This window comes from Meriones unguiculatus, chromosome 10, assembly GCF_030254825.1.
Source record: "Meriones unguiculatus strain TT.TT164.6M chromosome 10, Bangor_MerUng_6.1, whole genome shotgun sequence".
In the NCBI taxonomy this organism is placed as follows: Eukaryota; Metazoa; Chordata; class Mammalia; order Rodentia; family Muridae; genus Meriones; species Meriones unguiculatus.
Window position 1 is genome coordinate 54,198,591 of NC_083358.1, and position 15,619 is coordinate 54,214,209.

Here is a 15,619-nt window from a genome sequence, read left to right on the forward strand (position 1 = left end):
TAACTCAGCAATTTACTCCAGGTTCGTTACTGGATCATGCTCAAAGCAGAGCGTATTTGTTTACAGGAGCTGTGCCCTTTGAGGCAAGGCCCAGTCACCCCATATGCTTCTTTTGAAGTCTCAGCTGCCTGCGCTGGTTTGTGGCTGGGTGTTGTGAGGGCAGATAACCAGTGTGGTGAGCTGTCTGTGGACAGGGCTGACTATTAGAGAAGGGGAAGATGGCCTTGCTCTAATTGTGCACAATCATTTCTCCATCTCCTTCTACAATTTCTTCTCTTGGTGACTGTGATGGTTCATTCTGATGACCCACTTTTCACAACCTAGAATCACAGCCCGAGCACCTCAATGAGGATGTGTAGATCCGGTTGGCCTGTGTGCATTCCTGTGAGGGACTTTTCCTAATTAGGATAATTGTTGTGGAAAGCCTGAGCCCACTTTGGGAGGTTCCATACCCTAGGTGGACTATGTATGAAGAGCTGAGTCCTAGGCATGCATGAACTCCTTCTCTCTCTCACACATGATGGAACTAGCAACACGAAGTTCCTGCCTTGACTTTCCTACGACCATGCAATGTAACCTTGAACTGTGGGTCAAGTAAACCTTTCTCCCCGAAGTTACTTTTTTTTTTTTTGTCAGTGAATTTTATCACAGCAACGGAAGTGAAATGGGGATGACTGATTTGTAAAACTGTGAAAATCTGATGAAAACCAAAACCACAAGCAATGTTTGTGAGGAGACAAAAGGGACAGTGTGGGGATGCTCAGAGGTGGTTCGTGGTCCACCTCTGACTGAAAGATGCTCTCCTCAGCCCTTGTCCTCCAAAGATTCCTTTTTATAGAGGAGACACTAGGCTGTACGCCATGATGGAGTTCTCAACAAGGAAAGGAAAACTGGCCAGGAGAAGTGATGCCTTGGGCAGCAGGAGCACGGTGCAGCAGAACTGTCCCCTAAGGGTTTTGAGGACAGGTATGCTGGCATAGCTGCAGGGGCAGAGCAAAGGGCAGGATAGCAACAGGATAACAAGGACCCCTCCGTCCTCCCTCTCTGCCACTTTCTTCCTCCACCTCTCCTCTTTCCTCCCCTCCACCTCTTCCCTCCCCTCCCTTTCTCTCCTCTCTTTCCCTCCCCTCCCCTTTTGCCCTCCCCTCCCCTCCCCTCTTTTCCCTTTCCTTCTCCTTCTCATCTTGCTTTATAGATGACTTTGAACTTCATGGTCCACCTGCTTCTGCCTCCTCAGTGTTAGGATTACCAACATGACCTAGTAAAACATGGGGTTTCTTAATGATTTTTAAAAATTTATTTTTAGCTATTTTATTGTGATTCTTGGATATGATAGGACTGGTATTAAATCATGCTGTGGGTATACACACATCATCATAAAATTTTATAAACGTATCACTGGGGATATTGTGGACTAGCCCCAGCCTACTGTTCCTGTGAGTTGCTACTTAAGACTGTCTATTTTGGTGACTCAAAGGAGACATGCAAATTATCTGTGTATATGAAAAAACACAGAACCTTAATCAATTATCAGGATAATGCAAATAAAAATCACCATAAGATAGCATCTTACTATGCTTAATCCTCATTCAGAAGGACAAACAGGATAGACATCTGAAGTAGGAGGAGAAAAGGAAGAAGACAGGAGCCTTCCACAGAGGATCTGCCTTCCAGGGTATTGAAGGAGATACTGAGACTCATAGCCAAACTTTGGGCAGAGTGCCAGAATTGTTATGGAAAAAGAGAGAGCTAGAAAGACCTGGAGGGGAGAGGAACTCCACAAGGAGAAAAACAGAGCCAAAATACCTAGGCCCAGTGGGGCCTGCAGAGACTGATACTCCAACTAAGAACCATGCATGGAGAGGACCTAGACCCCCTGTTCAAAGGAAGCCCATTGGCTGCTTAGTTTTCAAGTGGGCTTCCTAGTAAGGGGTGAAGAGGCTGTCTCTGACATGAAATCAGTGGCAGGCTCTCTGATCACCTCCCTCTGGAGGGTGCAGCCTTGCCAGGCCACAGAAGATGATGCAGCCAGTCCTGATGAGATCTGATAAGCTAGGGTCAGATGGAAGGGGAGGAGGTCCTCCCCTATCAGTGGGCTAGGGAAAGGGCATAGGAGGAGAAGAGGAAGGGTGAGTGGGACTAGGAGGAGACATGGGAGGGGGCTGCAGTGGGGGTCCAAAGTGAATAAATTATAATAAATAAATATATAAATAAAATAAAAAAAGATAGCATCTTACCCCAGGTGCAATGGCTAGGAAGGGCTGGTATAAAAGAGAAGAGGGATAGATAAATAGACAGACAGGTAGGAAGGTAGGTAGGTAGGTAGAAAGATGGAACAAAATGAGAAAGGATGCTCTTATACGTTACTGAGGATACAAATAAGTCTGGCTGATTGCAAGCAGTATGGAAGTGCTGAAAACTGGAAATAAAATTACTATGAGATTGAACACTCCCACTCCTGAATATGTATTCAAAGGAAATGACATCAGTGTATCAAGAGCCACCTACATGTTCATGTTTATAGCAGCATATTCACAGCAGGCAAGATTTGGAATGAACGTGGTGTCCCTGAATTGGTGAGTGGATAAGGAATGTGTGACACAACTGAACGTTAGAATATGCTGCCACAAAGGAATGACATTATGATAATTGCAGCAACATGGATAGGATTTGATAGTTCAGGTGCAGAAAGTCAACTCTTGAATGTTCTTGTGGAAGCTACTGAGTTGGTTTTGGGGAAGAGGGCTGATGAGTGACTGTCATGGCCCAGGGGCGTGGGCACTGGGGACGGAGAGGGGGTGGCTACTGGCTGCAGGTGACTACTGCTTGGTAACTGAATACTTTCTTACGTTCTACAGCACAGAATGCTAACTATGATCACAACGCTTAACTGAATATTTCAAAATAGGGAACAGAGAGAACTTCCAATGTGCCCAGTGAAGAGAAGCACCGCTTGCCTGAGGTGGTACACATGTGTTGGAGGTCATACTGTCCCGCACATATGTACAGTTAAAAAGGAGGGTTTAGCTACCAGAATTATGCTCTTTCTTAAAGAAGATCTTTGAAGATTCACTTTAATTTAAAATTAATTATCTGTAAAAGTGTGTCTGTGTGCGGGTAAGTACATGTGTGTGCCAGTGTCTGTGGAGGACCAAGCATCAGGTCCCCTGGAGCTGGAGCTACAGGCCATTATGAGCTGCTGGATATGGCGCTGGGAACAAAGCTCAGGTCCTCTGGAGAAAGCACGTGAGCTGCAGCCTCTGGGGTCTGAGTCACCGAGTCTCTGAACCTGATCCTCCATCATTGCTTTACCCACTAGTTTGGAATATTTCAACTACACTGGTCTTTAAAAAGTTCATTGGGTGATGTTATTTCTCACTTTCATCCTTTTCATGGCCTCTGTGTTTCTATGCCGATTATGGGGGATATGACTCTGCCCACCAAATTTCCATGAGTTTCCCATACTTCAGGATACGTCTGGGATAGAATATTTATTGATTTAGATGCTGGGTGTGGAACATAAGGCCATGCCTATGCCAGGCAATCTCTCTAGCACTGGGCTGCATCCTCACCTGATGAGATCTTTTAGGAGTGATGTGAATTGAATGAAGGTCCCGAGGGCATAAAATAACCCAGTGTGACTAATGTTCTCATGAAAAGAGCACATTAAGAGATAGACAGGAGAGAAAGAATGGTCATATCAAGACAGTGAAAAGATGGCTATATTCAAGCCAAAGAGAAAGGCGTTAGGAGAAGCCAGGAGAAAATGGATTTTGCTCTTGAAGCTAGCCAGTCCTTTTATTGTGTTAGGAAAGTCTTAGCCAAATGATAGCACAAGGAAGACAAGCATTCTGCAATGTGGCTCCTAGAAAGTCCTTGATGACAGGACCTTCACACCTTTTCCTCAGGCTTCAGAGGCTAGACTCCTGTTCTGTGCCTGCAGCCGTGGTTTCTGCACTGCTCTCCTCATCCCTCGGCACCCCACACACTCCTTCTGTCCTTTGTGTGTCTGTTTATGGCTGACTGTCCTCTAACCCATTTGTGGTCTCATGCCTGCATTTGTGTAGGCTGTGTTTTCACCTTGTGTAGTAGTTATTTGTATCGTTGTTCTGACAAAATACTGACAAAGCCACTTAAGGAAGGAAGGCTTAATTTAGCCTATGGTTCCAGAGCACAGTTTGCTAGGTTGGGAAGTCAAGGCAAGGAGCTTAAAACTGCTGTCGTACTGTGTCCAAAGTCAGGAAGAAGAAAGTGATAAATGCAGCTTGGGTTACTCTCCTTTTCACTCAGCCTAGAACCCAGCCTGTGAAATGGTGCCTTCTTTGGGTGTGCCTTCTTACCTTGATTAAGAAAATCCCCCCTCAATCTTATGAAAGAAGTGGGAAACAGTAAAGTCTGGAGAGGACAGGAACTCTACAAGGAGAGCAACAGAACCAAAAAATCTGAGCACAGGGGTCTTTCCTGAGACTGATATTCCAACAAGGATTATGCATGGAGATAACCTAAGACCCATGCACAGATGTAGCCCATGGCAGTTCAGTATCCAAATGGGTTCCATAGTAATAGAAACAGGGACTGTCTCTGACATGAACTGATTGGCCTGCTCTTTAATTACCTTCCTCTGAGGGGGAAGCAGCCTTACCAGGCCACAGAAGAAGACAATGCAGCCACTCCTGATGAGACCTAATTGATTAGGATCAGAAGGAAGGAAAAGAAGACCTCCCCTTTCAGTGGACTTGGGGAGGGGCATGCATGCAGAGGGTGGAGGAAGGGAGGGATTGGGACAGGAGCGGGGGGAACCACAGGGCCATACAAAGTGAATAAAGTGTAATCAATAAAGAATTAAAAAAAGGAAAAGGCACAAAACACATAGAAAAAAAAAGAAAAAGAAAATCGCCCTCCAAGTGTGCCATGAATCTTGGTTGCTATACTTACCTGTTGACAGTATTAGGTATCACACCTCAGTCAGTCACTGCCCACCAGTTTTGTAGTCCTTAACATGGCCTGTCAGAATTTTTTTTCTTTTCAATGCAGTTTATTCAGGAACCTTGAACAATCTTCTGACCCCGGGGAAAGCCAGCCCACAGCTTAAATAGCCTCTGGGTAGCCAACCCCAGCGTGCCACGTGGGCAATGCAGATAGGTCCACATACAGGGAAGCAAGCCAGATCCTCAGCCTTAGCCAAATATGGAGTTGTTTGTGACAGAGAGCACTCACCATCAGGAAGGTGGAAGGCGGAAACCAGCTCCATCTTTAAGGCACGGCATTTGTTTGCCTGGATAGAATGATAGCTCAAGACACAGGGACTCATTCAGTGTTGTTCAAATTTCTTTTTTTTTTTCAAGCAAGGTCAAAGGTCTTGATAACTGTTTAATGAACAGCTAAATATAACAGGCTTTAAAAGAACATCCCTTTTGTCTGTTTTCTTTCAGACAGGATCTCACATAGCTCAGACTGGCTTTGAACTTGGTATGTAGCTATGAATAGCACTGAACTCCTGCCTCTGCCTCCCAAGTGCTGGGATTACAGATGTGCTCCATCATGCCTGGTTAAAGGCCATCTTTGTTCAATGATCCTTCTGCAATGGCTCCTGCTCATGTGCTTTGTTCTTCTGATCTTGTGTTCTGGTAGGCACCCATGCTTCTCGCACTTGACCACAGAACACATCCACACAGTAGACTGTGTGCTTGCTGAGCATCTCTGTGTTTGTCTTTTTCCTGGTTTCATCTCTGTTGACAACCTTGGGTTATAGTCCGTCACTGTGGGAAGTGTGGCTGGAACTTAAAACAGCTGGTCACGTCACACCCCCAGTGAGAAGCATGCTTAGCGCTCAGTTAGCTTTCTCTACTCTTGAGCAGTCCAGGTTCCAAATCCTGGGGATGGTGCTGGCCACTTTCAGGCTGGGTCTCCTGTCAATTAAGGCAGTGAAGACAACCCTCTACAGACAAGCCTGATCTAGACAGTTCCTCACTGCGCCTCTTTCCAGAGGATTCTATGTGTGTCAAGTTGACAAGTGGTACCAACCAGCATATGCTTCTCGGCATTTAGAGTCCTGGCTTTTCCTCCAGCTTTAGCCAGCCCTGCATCTTCTTTCCTCCTTCTCCCATCCTTCTCTTGGCAACTCCTCAAGGCTTGATCTTCACTCTTCTTCTTGTCTGACTCTTTTGTTTTTCCCAAATGCAAAGAGGCTTACTGCCCACACTAATGTCTTTAGCTGAAACTTTCATTGTAAATTAAGGCTCTGGAGGAACGTAGACATCAACAAATTCAAGTCCAAACTGCTGCTGCTCATCCCACAGTCGCTCTTTGTTTGGAGGTTGCTTGGTTGGTTGCTTTTAGCCTATAATCCATCCTGCTGTGGAAAGTGCCTCATCCGAGTTTCCAGGCTTTGATGCAATTGCCTTTGATGTGACTGCTGAAGTGTCTTTCCAAACTTCCCACCTATCTCTCCATCCTCATTACTGCCACCAAGTCCAAGCCCATGCTGTCGGGTGGGCACCTCCACTGCAGGCATTTACTACGTTCTGCTCCTAGTAGTAAATTGTGAAGCAGAGCAGAAGGCGGTCTAATTAAGACACAGTGGATAAGCACCTTATTTTTTCACATATTTTGCCTGAAATGACCACAATTAAGGATTTGCTGACTCGGTTCTATGGAAACAAGAAGCTCTCATAAATGGAACTACTGTGGAGCAAGTACTACAATGGTGAAGAAACCCCAGCAGATCTGTGTTCTAATGAACCCAAGATGTTTGCTTAGGACATTATATTCAGTGGTTATTTCTCAACTTGAGAGCATCCTGAACTTTTGTCCCTGATGGACACAAGCTACTCCATTACTGTGACATGGCTGTTAGTGTTGTTTGCCACATGCTGTGTTAGCTACTGTTTACACAGTTTCCATCTCTTGGTATTGGTCAGCTATCAATGGTATTTCATTAGGTGAGTAACAGGCCTGTATCTGCTTTCAGAGCCCTGATATGCTTTATTAATTATCTTTTGTATGATTAGCCAATGAGGGCAAGAATGTATGTATTTTTCAAGAAATCATTTTCCTTTTAATTAGTCCTTTAAGAAATTGAAAAGATTTATTTAATGTGTGTGTGTGTGTGTGTGTGTGTGTATGTGTGCTATGTGTGTGCAGGTGCCTAAGGAGGCCAGAAGAAGGCATTAGATTACTCTGAGCTGAAGCTAGAGGTGGTTTTGAGCTACCTAATGTGGATTCTGGGAACCTCTGGAAGAGCAGGAAGCACTCCTAACTGTTTCTCAGCCATCTGTCCAGACCCATCTGTTCAATTAAACCTTAACAGCACTCGTTTACAGTATCTACTTACATATTTATTTACTTATTTATTTGTGTACATGTTGAGGTGGGCATGTGCCATGGAAAATATGTACATGTCAGAAGACACCTTGTGGTAGTTGCCTCCTTCTTTCCACCATGTAGGTTCTGGCGACTCCAACTCAGTCACCAACCTTGGCAGCAAATGCCCTTCTGAGCTGAGCCATCTCACTGGCTCCTTGGTTGAGTCGGGAAGTGTGTTGTTGAGCAGGGCCTCTGGTGCTGGGTGTCAGTGTGATGCCATGTGATGTAGCTGGGGCTTCTGGGCTTCGGCTGAGAGCAAAGCTCCCGAGTCCTCTGTCTCACCCTGAGCCTGTTGCCACACACTGCCTTCGTCATCTTCTCATCCTTTCCCTCCCTACTGATTTCTGACTTTTGCTGTGAATTAGTGAATTAGTGTGTGGAAGATGTATGTAAATGCCATGAGTAACTCTTATGATGATTTTAATAACTCTTCTGTCGCTCTAATCTTTCAAGCATCACCTAATGAAGTTGAATACAAGGTGCATGAGCATCACCTTTGCTGTGCAGGAGGCTGAGATAGGAAGAGCCCTTGAACTTAGGAGTTCAGTGACAGCATGGACACTAGTAACACTTCCACCTCGAAATACTGCAGCAGCTGTGGCAGCAGCAACAATTGTTATAAGACTTGAGAGCCAAACGAGAGTCCCTTACCTGCCTTCGTGCGCGCGCGTGTGTGTGTGTGTGTGTGTGTGTGTGTGTGTGTGTGTGATTTTAGAGAATGATGCTTCTTGGAATAGGTTCAATTTGGTATGTGAATGGAGGATGGAGGACTTCAGAGGTCTAACCCAAGGGTTCTTCCTTATGATGCCAGCTGCAGTGGTCTGCTGGCAGGGGTCTCTGTAGGGAACCCATGAAGAAGATGAACACTGGGGAAGGCAAGGGCATTACCAAAAGAAAAAGAGCTAAAGGAAGAGGGTCTCTTGCAAGATCAATCCGCAATTACAAAGTTTTCCATACCCTGCATTTTAGAAACTTGTGCAAAGCAGGATCCAGGCCATTCTGGAAACAAAGAGGCAACAAACACCAAACTGAATAGACTGCTGGCATCTAGTTAACAGCTCACTGCGTATTCATAAACCCACACTTGTTTTTGCTGTGTGTGGAAGAAGAACAAACAGTAATAGTTTTCAGACAGCACATCATAGTTTGTAAAGAACAAAAATGTAAATATTCCAATGGGCCAACTGGTCAGTTGTCAGCTGCCAACTACAGACAGGGATGGTGGGGCTTGGGGAAGCCATTTTACTTATTCATACTTGTGTGCCTTGAAATGTTGGGTGTTAAGGACAGACCCCAGGTCCTTTTGGCTTGGGGTCTCTGTGGTCCTTGGGACAATCTACCACTTAAAATCTTTCCCAGGATTACAGTTCAGGCTTGACTTCCCAGGGTGTCCTGTTTTCTTGCCATTATGACCTGAACATTTCCAGAGTGACGTCTCGGATTCAGTCTTGACCTTGTCAAAGTCAGTTATTTAAATAAACATTGCAAAGGCTTGGGAGAAAAATGGGTGATGGCTTCTGTCTCAAATCTGGTGATTTCGAAGGTTTCTGTGGTGGCAGCTGATGTTGGGGACAGAAATGGATTTCAGTGTGGAGAGGGCGCTTGCACTGCCTATAGAAGCATGGAGTCTACTGTTGGCACAGGTTGTGTCTCTTGGGTCCAAGAACTTTATTCTTGCTAAGGCCTTTCTTGGGCGCTATATTAATGATGTGGTGGTTTATATTCCTCAGGCTGCTGGCATCTCCCAGCATCTTTGCTTTCATCCCACGTTACAGAGCCCCCCATCTACATCTTCCTTGAATTGTAGGGTGTTGGTGGCTTGGCTATGAACTGTCTCCACAAAAAGCTGTGTTGAGGACTTGGTCACCAGTTGGTGGTGCTGTTAAGAGATTGTTGGGTTGCTAGTGAACTAACTCTCTCAATGGAGTACTCCACTGAGGAATTCAAAGCTGAATAGAGAAGTAGGAGGTTCTGGTAGGAGAGGGCAGGGCAATTGGGTACAGCATGCCCTTGAGGTGTGCCTTGCTGCTAGTCTGTTGTTTGTGCTCTGCTTCCTAGATACCAGCAGGTGAATAATTATTGCCTCACTGTGGTATCTGAGAAGGCAGACTGAAATCTCCAAACTAAGGGTCAAAGTAAATTCTTTATGGCGTTTCTCAGGTACTTTGTTCCAGTGACAAGAAGTGACCAATACATGGAGAAAACAAACTTGTCAGTTTATTGTAGTCTGTACATGCTTCTCCTCTGTAGGGTTTGTCTGAGGTAGAGCGGTGTGGCTTCCCTCCATGAACAGACGTGTTCTCTAGTGTGGCGCACCAGGCCTTTCCTCCATGAATACACATGTTCACTGGTGCAGTTTCACTAAGGAGATACATTAGTTTTGGGAACATTCTGTTTTCCTCCACAGGTGTGCTCTCATGGCTCCAGAAGCACAGTGGTCCTCAACCTTCCTAACACTGTGACCCTGTAATACAGTTCCTCATGCTGTGCTGATCCCAACCATAACATTTCTTCACTGATACTTCATGACTGCATTTGCTACTGTTATGAATCATAATGTAAATATCTGACCTGCCCAAAGCACAGGGACTGTTCTGAATACAGCAAGTAGGGTGACATTTCTTTTTTTAAAATTTTTAATTTTTTTAACTTTTATTAATTACACTTTATTCACTTTGTATCCCCCATAAGCCCCTCCCTCCTCCCCTCTTAATCCCACCTTCTCTTCCCCTTCTTCACACATGCCCCTCCCCAAGTCCACTGATAGGGGAGGTCCTCCTCTCCTTCCTTCTGATCTTAGTCTATCAGATCACATCAGGAGTGGCTGCATTGTCATCCTGTATGGCCTGGTAATGCTGCTCCCCCCTCAGGGGGAGGTGATCAAAGAGCAGGCCAATCAGTTCATGTCAGAGGCAGTCCCTCTTCCCATTACTATGGAACCTACTTGGACACTGAACTGCCATGGACTACATCTGTGCAGAGGTTTTAGATTATCTCCATGCATGGTACTTGGTTGGAGTATGAGTCTCTGGGAAGTTCCCTGTGTTAAAATTTTCTGGTTCTGTTGCTCTCCTTGTGGAGTTCCTGTTCTCTCCAAATCTTACTATTTCCCACTTCTTTCTTAAGATTCCATGCTCCTCAACTGAAGAATGGATGTAGAAATTGTGGTACATCTACACAATGGAATATTACTCAGCTATGAAAAGTAAGGAAATCATGAAATTTGGAGGTAAATGGTAGGAACTGGAAAGGATCAACCTGAGTGAGCTGTCTCAGAATCAGAAAGACACACATGGGATATACTCACTCATATAGACATATATAATATAGGATAAACCTACTAAAACCTGTACACCTAAAGAAACTAATCAAGAGGGAGGACTCTGACTAAAATGCTCAATCTCTATCCCAAAAGGCAAAGAGGAAGGACATCAGAAGAAGAAGAAAACAGGAAACAAGTTAGGAACCTGCCACAGACGGCCTCTGAAAGGCTCTGCCCTACAGACTATCAAAGCAGATGCTGAGACTTATGGCCAACTGTTGGGCAGAGTGCATGGAACCTTAAGACATTTCTTTTTTCTTTAAACTCTCCACATCCCAGGAAATTCAAAGTTCTGAATGTGCAGTTATTTCAGTTCACCTCTGCCCTCTCTCTTGCCCCTCTCACACTGGTCCTGTCCCTCTCCCCTCTGTCTGCCCTCTGCCCTCTCTCAGCCCTCTGTCTTGCCCTTCTTACGCTGGTCCTGCCCCTCTGCCCTCTGTCTGTCCTCTGTCTGGCCCTTCTCACACTAGTCCTGCCCCTCTGCCCTCTATTCTGAGCCCTGGCCTCTGTCCTTCTGACCTTGGTGCTTCCTTGATGCCTCTGTCAGCCCCTCTGACCTCTTTCTGTTCCTCTCATCTCTGTCTTGCCCCTCTTACCACTTTACTACCTCTCCAACTCTATTATGTCTCCCAACCCCTGTTTTGTTCCTCTGACCTCTGTCCTGTCTCCTTGACCTCTGTCCTGCTCTTCTGACCTCTGTCCTGTCCTCCTGACTTTTATCTTGCTTTCTCTGCCTCTGTCCTGCCCTTTGACCTCTGTGTTCCCATCTGACCCCTGCCTTTATGGTCCTTTTCTTACTGTGCTTTAGGCACATGACTTATTGTCACCTTGAAAGCGGCCTCGCAGGTCTCTGCTGATATGACTTAGAACCAAGAGCTCTTTTGCAACTTCTTTGTAAAACCGTATCCTTGTACTGTTGTTTTATATTAAGACATTATCATTTCTCATTTGTATAGTTCGTATGCTTATGTTTTGTCTCTCATGATATAGTGCAAGCTATATGAAAGTAGATCTGTTCTTGCTTCTGGCTCATTGCTCTTTCCACATCCCTTATGATGATGCTTTGTACTCAGTAAGCTTTGGCATGTTATTTGTTGTGTGAATGAAAGTATGCAGCCATATCTACAAGGCTGTGGCTTCTATCTCTATAGATTATACAGTGAGAATGAGACACACAAAGATTCCCAAATGTGAACTATTTTTCTTGATTCCATCTTTTCTTTTCTTTTTTTAAACCCCAGATGCCCATTGTTGTGGACCAGCAGTTGGCAAACTTTTGCTATAAGGGACCCCTCAGCATCAAGATGCCAGGTAGAGATACACTTCCTATGGATGCGACGTAAGGAAAGAGTGGTTTATTTGGCTCATAGTTTGAGGGTACAGCCCACGATAGCATGGGAATCATGGCAACAGGAGCATGAACAGCTCATGCACAGCCAGGAAGTAGGGAGTGAGATGTGCCGACGCTTGGCACACTTTCTCCTCTTTATGGCATCAAGACCCCAGCCTACTGGATGCTGCCACCATATTACAGTGGATCTTCCCACATCAGTTGACTAAGCATAGAAACTGTCTCACAGGCACGTCTACAGAATTATCTCCACGGAGATTCTAGATCCTGTAAGTCAACAGTCACTTTAACGCCCACCCTGCTTCTCAATAAGAAAACTGTCAGCCCCGGGAGATTTAAAACTCTGAGAAAAAGGAGCAACAACAAGCTCATTCTGACATTCAAGAAGGTCAAGGTGGTGTAGAGCAAAGTGGTGTGATCTTCACCATCAGAGCTTCTGGTGGCACTGGGCATTCTCATCTCATGGCCACAGTGTCATCACGCTGCTCAGAGGAACTGTATCTCCATCTGCTCCCTCAAGACCAGGGGGCTGTGTATGGTTCGGGTTTAAGTTCTGGGTGACCTATCTTCCGGTTATCACTCACAGCTTTGTTTGCTAGTGAAAGCTGGATTGAATGAGCATGTTCTACGTAACTGCTACATCTCTGGATTTGCAGACTGGATTCAACTTCTGTAGCCACAGGACAAGTTGTATTAATTTAATTGTTAGGTCACAGGGGGCCAGCATGTTCCTCATGCTCACTGTCTCATGCCAACTCTGTTAATTTGAAACATGCTGCTATCTGGCAGGGCCAGAACAAATTTTTGGCCACTCAGTATGCATGTGGATATGTGTAGCATTTTCTTCATTTACAAAGAAAAAAAATGCCAAGGGGAAAGAGACTGATGAGTCAGACTTGTTCATAGAAGCAAGTTTCCACACATAGGTCGCAGAGAAAAATGCACTCCATTAGGGAGATGCTGTTGTGTCCTGCTGACCAAAATTAAAAACACATTCACAAAACGTTCCATTGTTGGTGTAGAGTTCCACATTCGGTCTGGATGGTGGGTTACTGGTTTTGTAGTGTGTCTTCATGCTGCTGAGTGGTGATCAGCTGTCCCTGATGCTGCTCTGAAAAGCAGTATAAACCCCCTTTACCCTGGATTGCTTGGGTTGGAATAGTATGGGCTTTCTTATCACAAGGCTAAGTTAAAGCACAGTTAAAAAGCACACATTGTCCTGAAGAGAGACAGCAATGTCAGAAAGGAGAGTGTATTGCAGAAGACTGTCTTGTTCAGGCAGAGCGAAAATGGGAAAAGGAGAGAGGGAAATTTTATGGAAAGGGATTACTTTCTTACCTTAAGTAAGTAAGTGATGAATGATTCCAAAGAGTTATCAGTTGCCTGGGCTTTTTCTCATGGCATGTTGCATTAGTTCATTGACAAGGCTGAAATATTTTTAATCTTACTTCTTTGGAAAATAAATTTCTGTAAGAATTTAATGATAAGATTGTAAATAAAGATGCTTCAAATGGGCATTTACTTAGATTTATAGCTGTGTCTCAAATTGTTTTTACTTTTCTCTTCTCACTTGTCTCTTCCTTCATTCCCTTGTCTTCCCCCGACTCCTTGCTTTCTCTTTTCCCTTCTTTATTTCTTCCTTTTGAATTTTTTTTTGTTTTGTAAAAAAGACTGGACATTAGATGTTAGACAAATATTTAGTATCAAAATGGTTCTTTCACTTGATAAGGTGAAGTGCATGGTATGGATGGGAAATGCAAAGCTGAATGGTCCTGTTCTAAGAACGCAGCCCTTCTTATTTCTAGAACAAGATGTATTACATAAAGCCCTGATTGTTTTTCCCTTTGACATCTAAGTTAGCTTTATTGTGCTAGTATCAGCAGATGGGTTTGATTTGAGCCATCTTTCACTCTGGACCACCTCATGCTTTTTCCTGGGAGCCAAAACTGAGAGTGAGCTCATAAAAGAGATTGCGCAAGTACCCTCCTGAGTGTTACTTAGTAACTTGAGAGGATGAGCCGAGTGGATGACAGAATTAGGAAATAGCAATAATTTACACTGCTCAAGACCCACAAAATCTCTTTTTCGTGTATCTGGATGCTACGGTAAACACTAAGTCATATATTTGGATTCATTTATCATTAGTCAAAAGTTAAATTTGAGGGCAGATATTTTAAAAATATGTATATTTTGAACAATGTATTTTAAAAGATTTATTATTTTTATTTTGTGGTATGTGTGAGCGTGTCTGCCTACACACACATGCAGGTGCCCCGGGAAGCCAGAAGGAGGCTCCTGGAGTTATAGGCAACTGTGAACAGCCTGATGTGGTTGCTGGGATCCTAACCCAGGTCCTTTGTAAAGAACCGTGTAGGTTCTTGGCCACTGGGCCCTTTTTCCATCCTCTAAATAATACATTTTAAAAACAAAGTGTAACCTTTCATATTATATGTGTTATGCATAACATTATTTTGGGCAGGAGAGGTGGCTCCGTGTGTAAAGAGACTTGCTACCCAGCCTGATGACCTGAATACCATGGGACCCACACAGCATAAGGTTAGGAACGGCGACCCTCAGTGGCTTTCCTCTGTCCTCCACACGTGCAACCACGGTCCATGTTTCCCCGTAACAAACAAAACACAAGCAAGCAGATGTAAAATGATTTTAGAATTTAAAATAGATTGTTTGTCGTTTTAATTTGCAGACTTAGGGGGAATTCTTATTTTCATTGTTCAGTTTTTGAGCTCAGCGTCTATGGGTTTTGCTTTACTGACGTAGGTGTTCCCCAGAACTCTAGAACTGGGGGCCATAACACTCCTGCGCAGAGCTCTTGCCGTGTGAGTGTTTCAGATTTATTTTAGTGTGACCATGAAGTGGTAGTTTCTGCGGGCCAGCTTTAATCTAACAAAGGCATTCTGAGTAGCTAAAATATTACATCTTCTCACGGACAACTACCTAACACGACACAGTCCTACGAATTAAGTTGATAAAAGGTGATGTGTTAAGCAGAACAGAAATAGTTTAGGATAAGTGCGTGCAGGGCACTGTGTGTGGGATCATGTTGCTGCTGGATATGCCATGTTGGACACACATGCCTTCTGTGCTGGCGTCTGACTCTTACCCTCTTCCTCTGGTCACTTTCTGGGGACCTTCCACGCCTATGAAGGTGAGGATTGCCACGTGACCTATTGCAGCCAATGCAGTTCAAGGAGAGGGGAGCGCTGGTAGGAAGCGGTGAGCACGCTGTTTCCTCAGCTCTTTCTTCCACTTTGGCGGAGGTGTGGAGACATGGTAAGGTGATGATTTAACGGAGGCAGCTGGAGTGCCGCCAACATAAGGGGAGCAGCTGCCCCGAAGAGCGTCCTGAGACAACTCAGCCTGGAAGGAGGGAATTTTTGCTGTTTAGTGTCACCGAGACTCTGGAATTGGTTATTGTGTTAGCTTCATCTGCCAGACGGACGCAAGACGACAGGGAACGCATTAGACTAATTCAGCTTCTTTAACTCCCCAAAGGGAAAATGACAAGTTTGGGGACTAGTTTCAGATGTGTTTTCATCCCCCTGGGGTTCAGGAGAGGAATC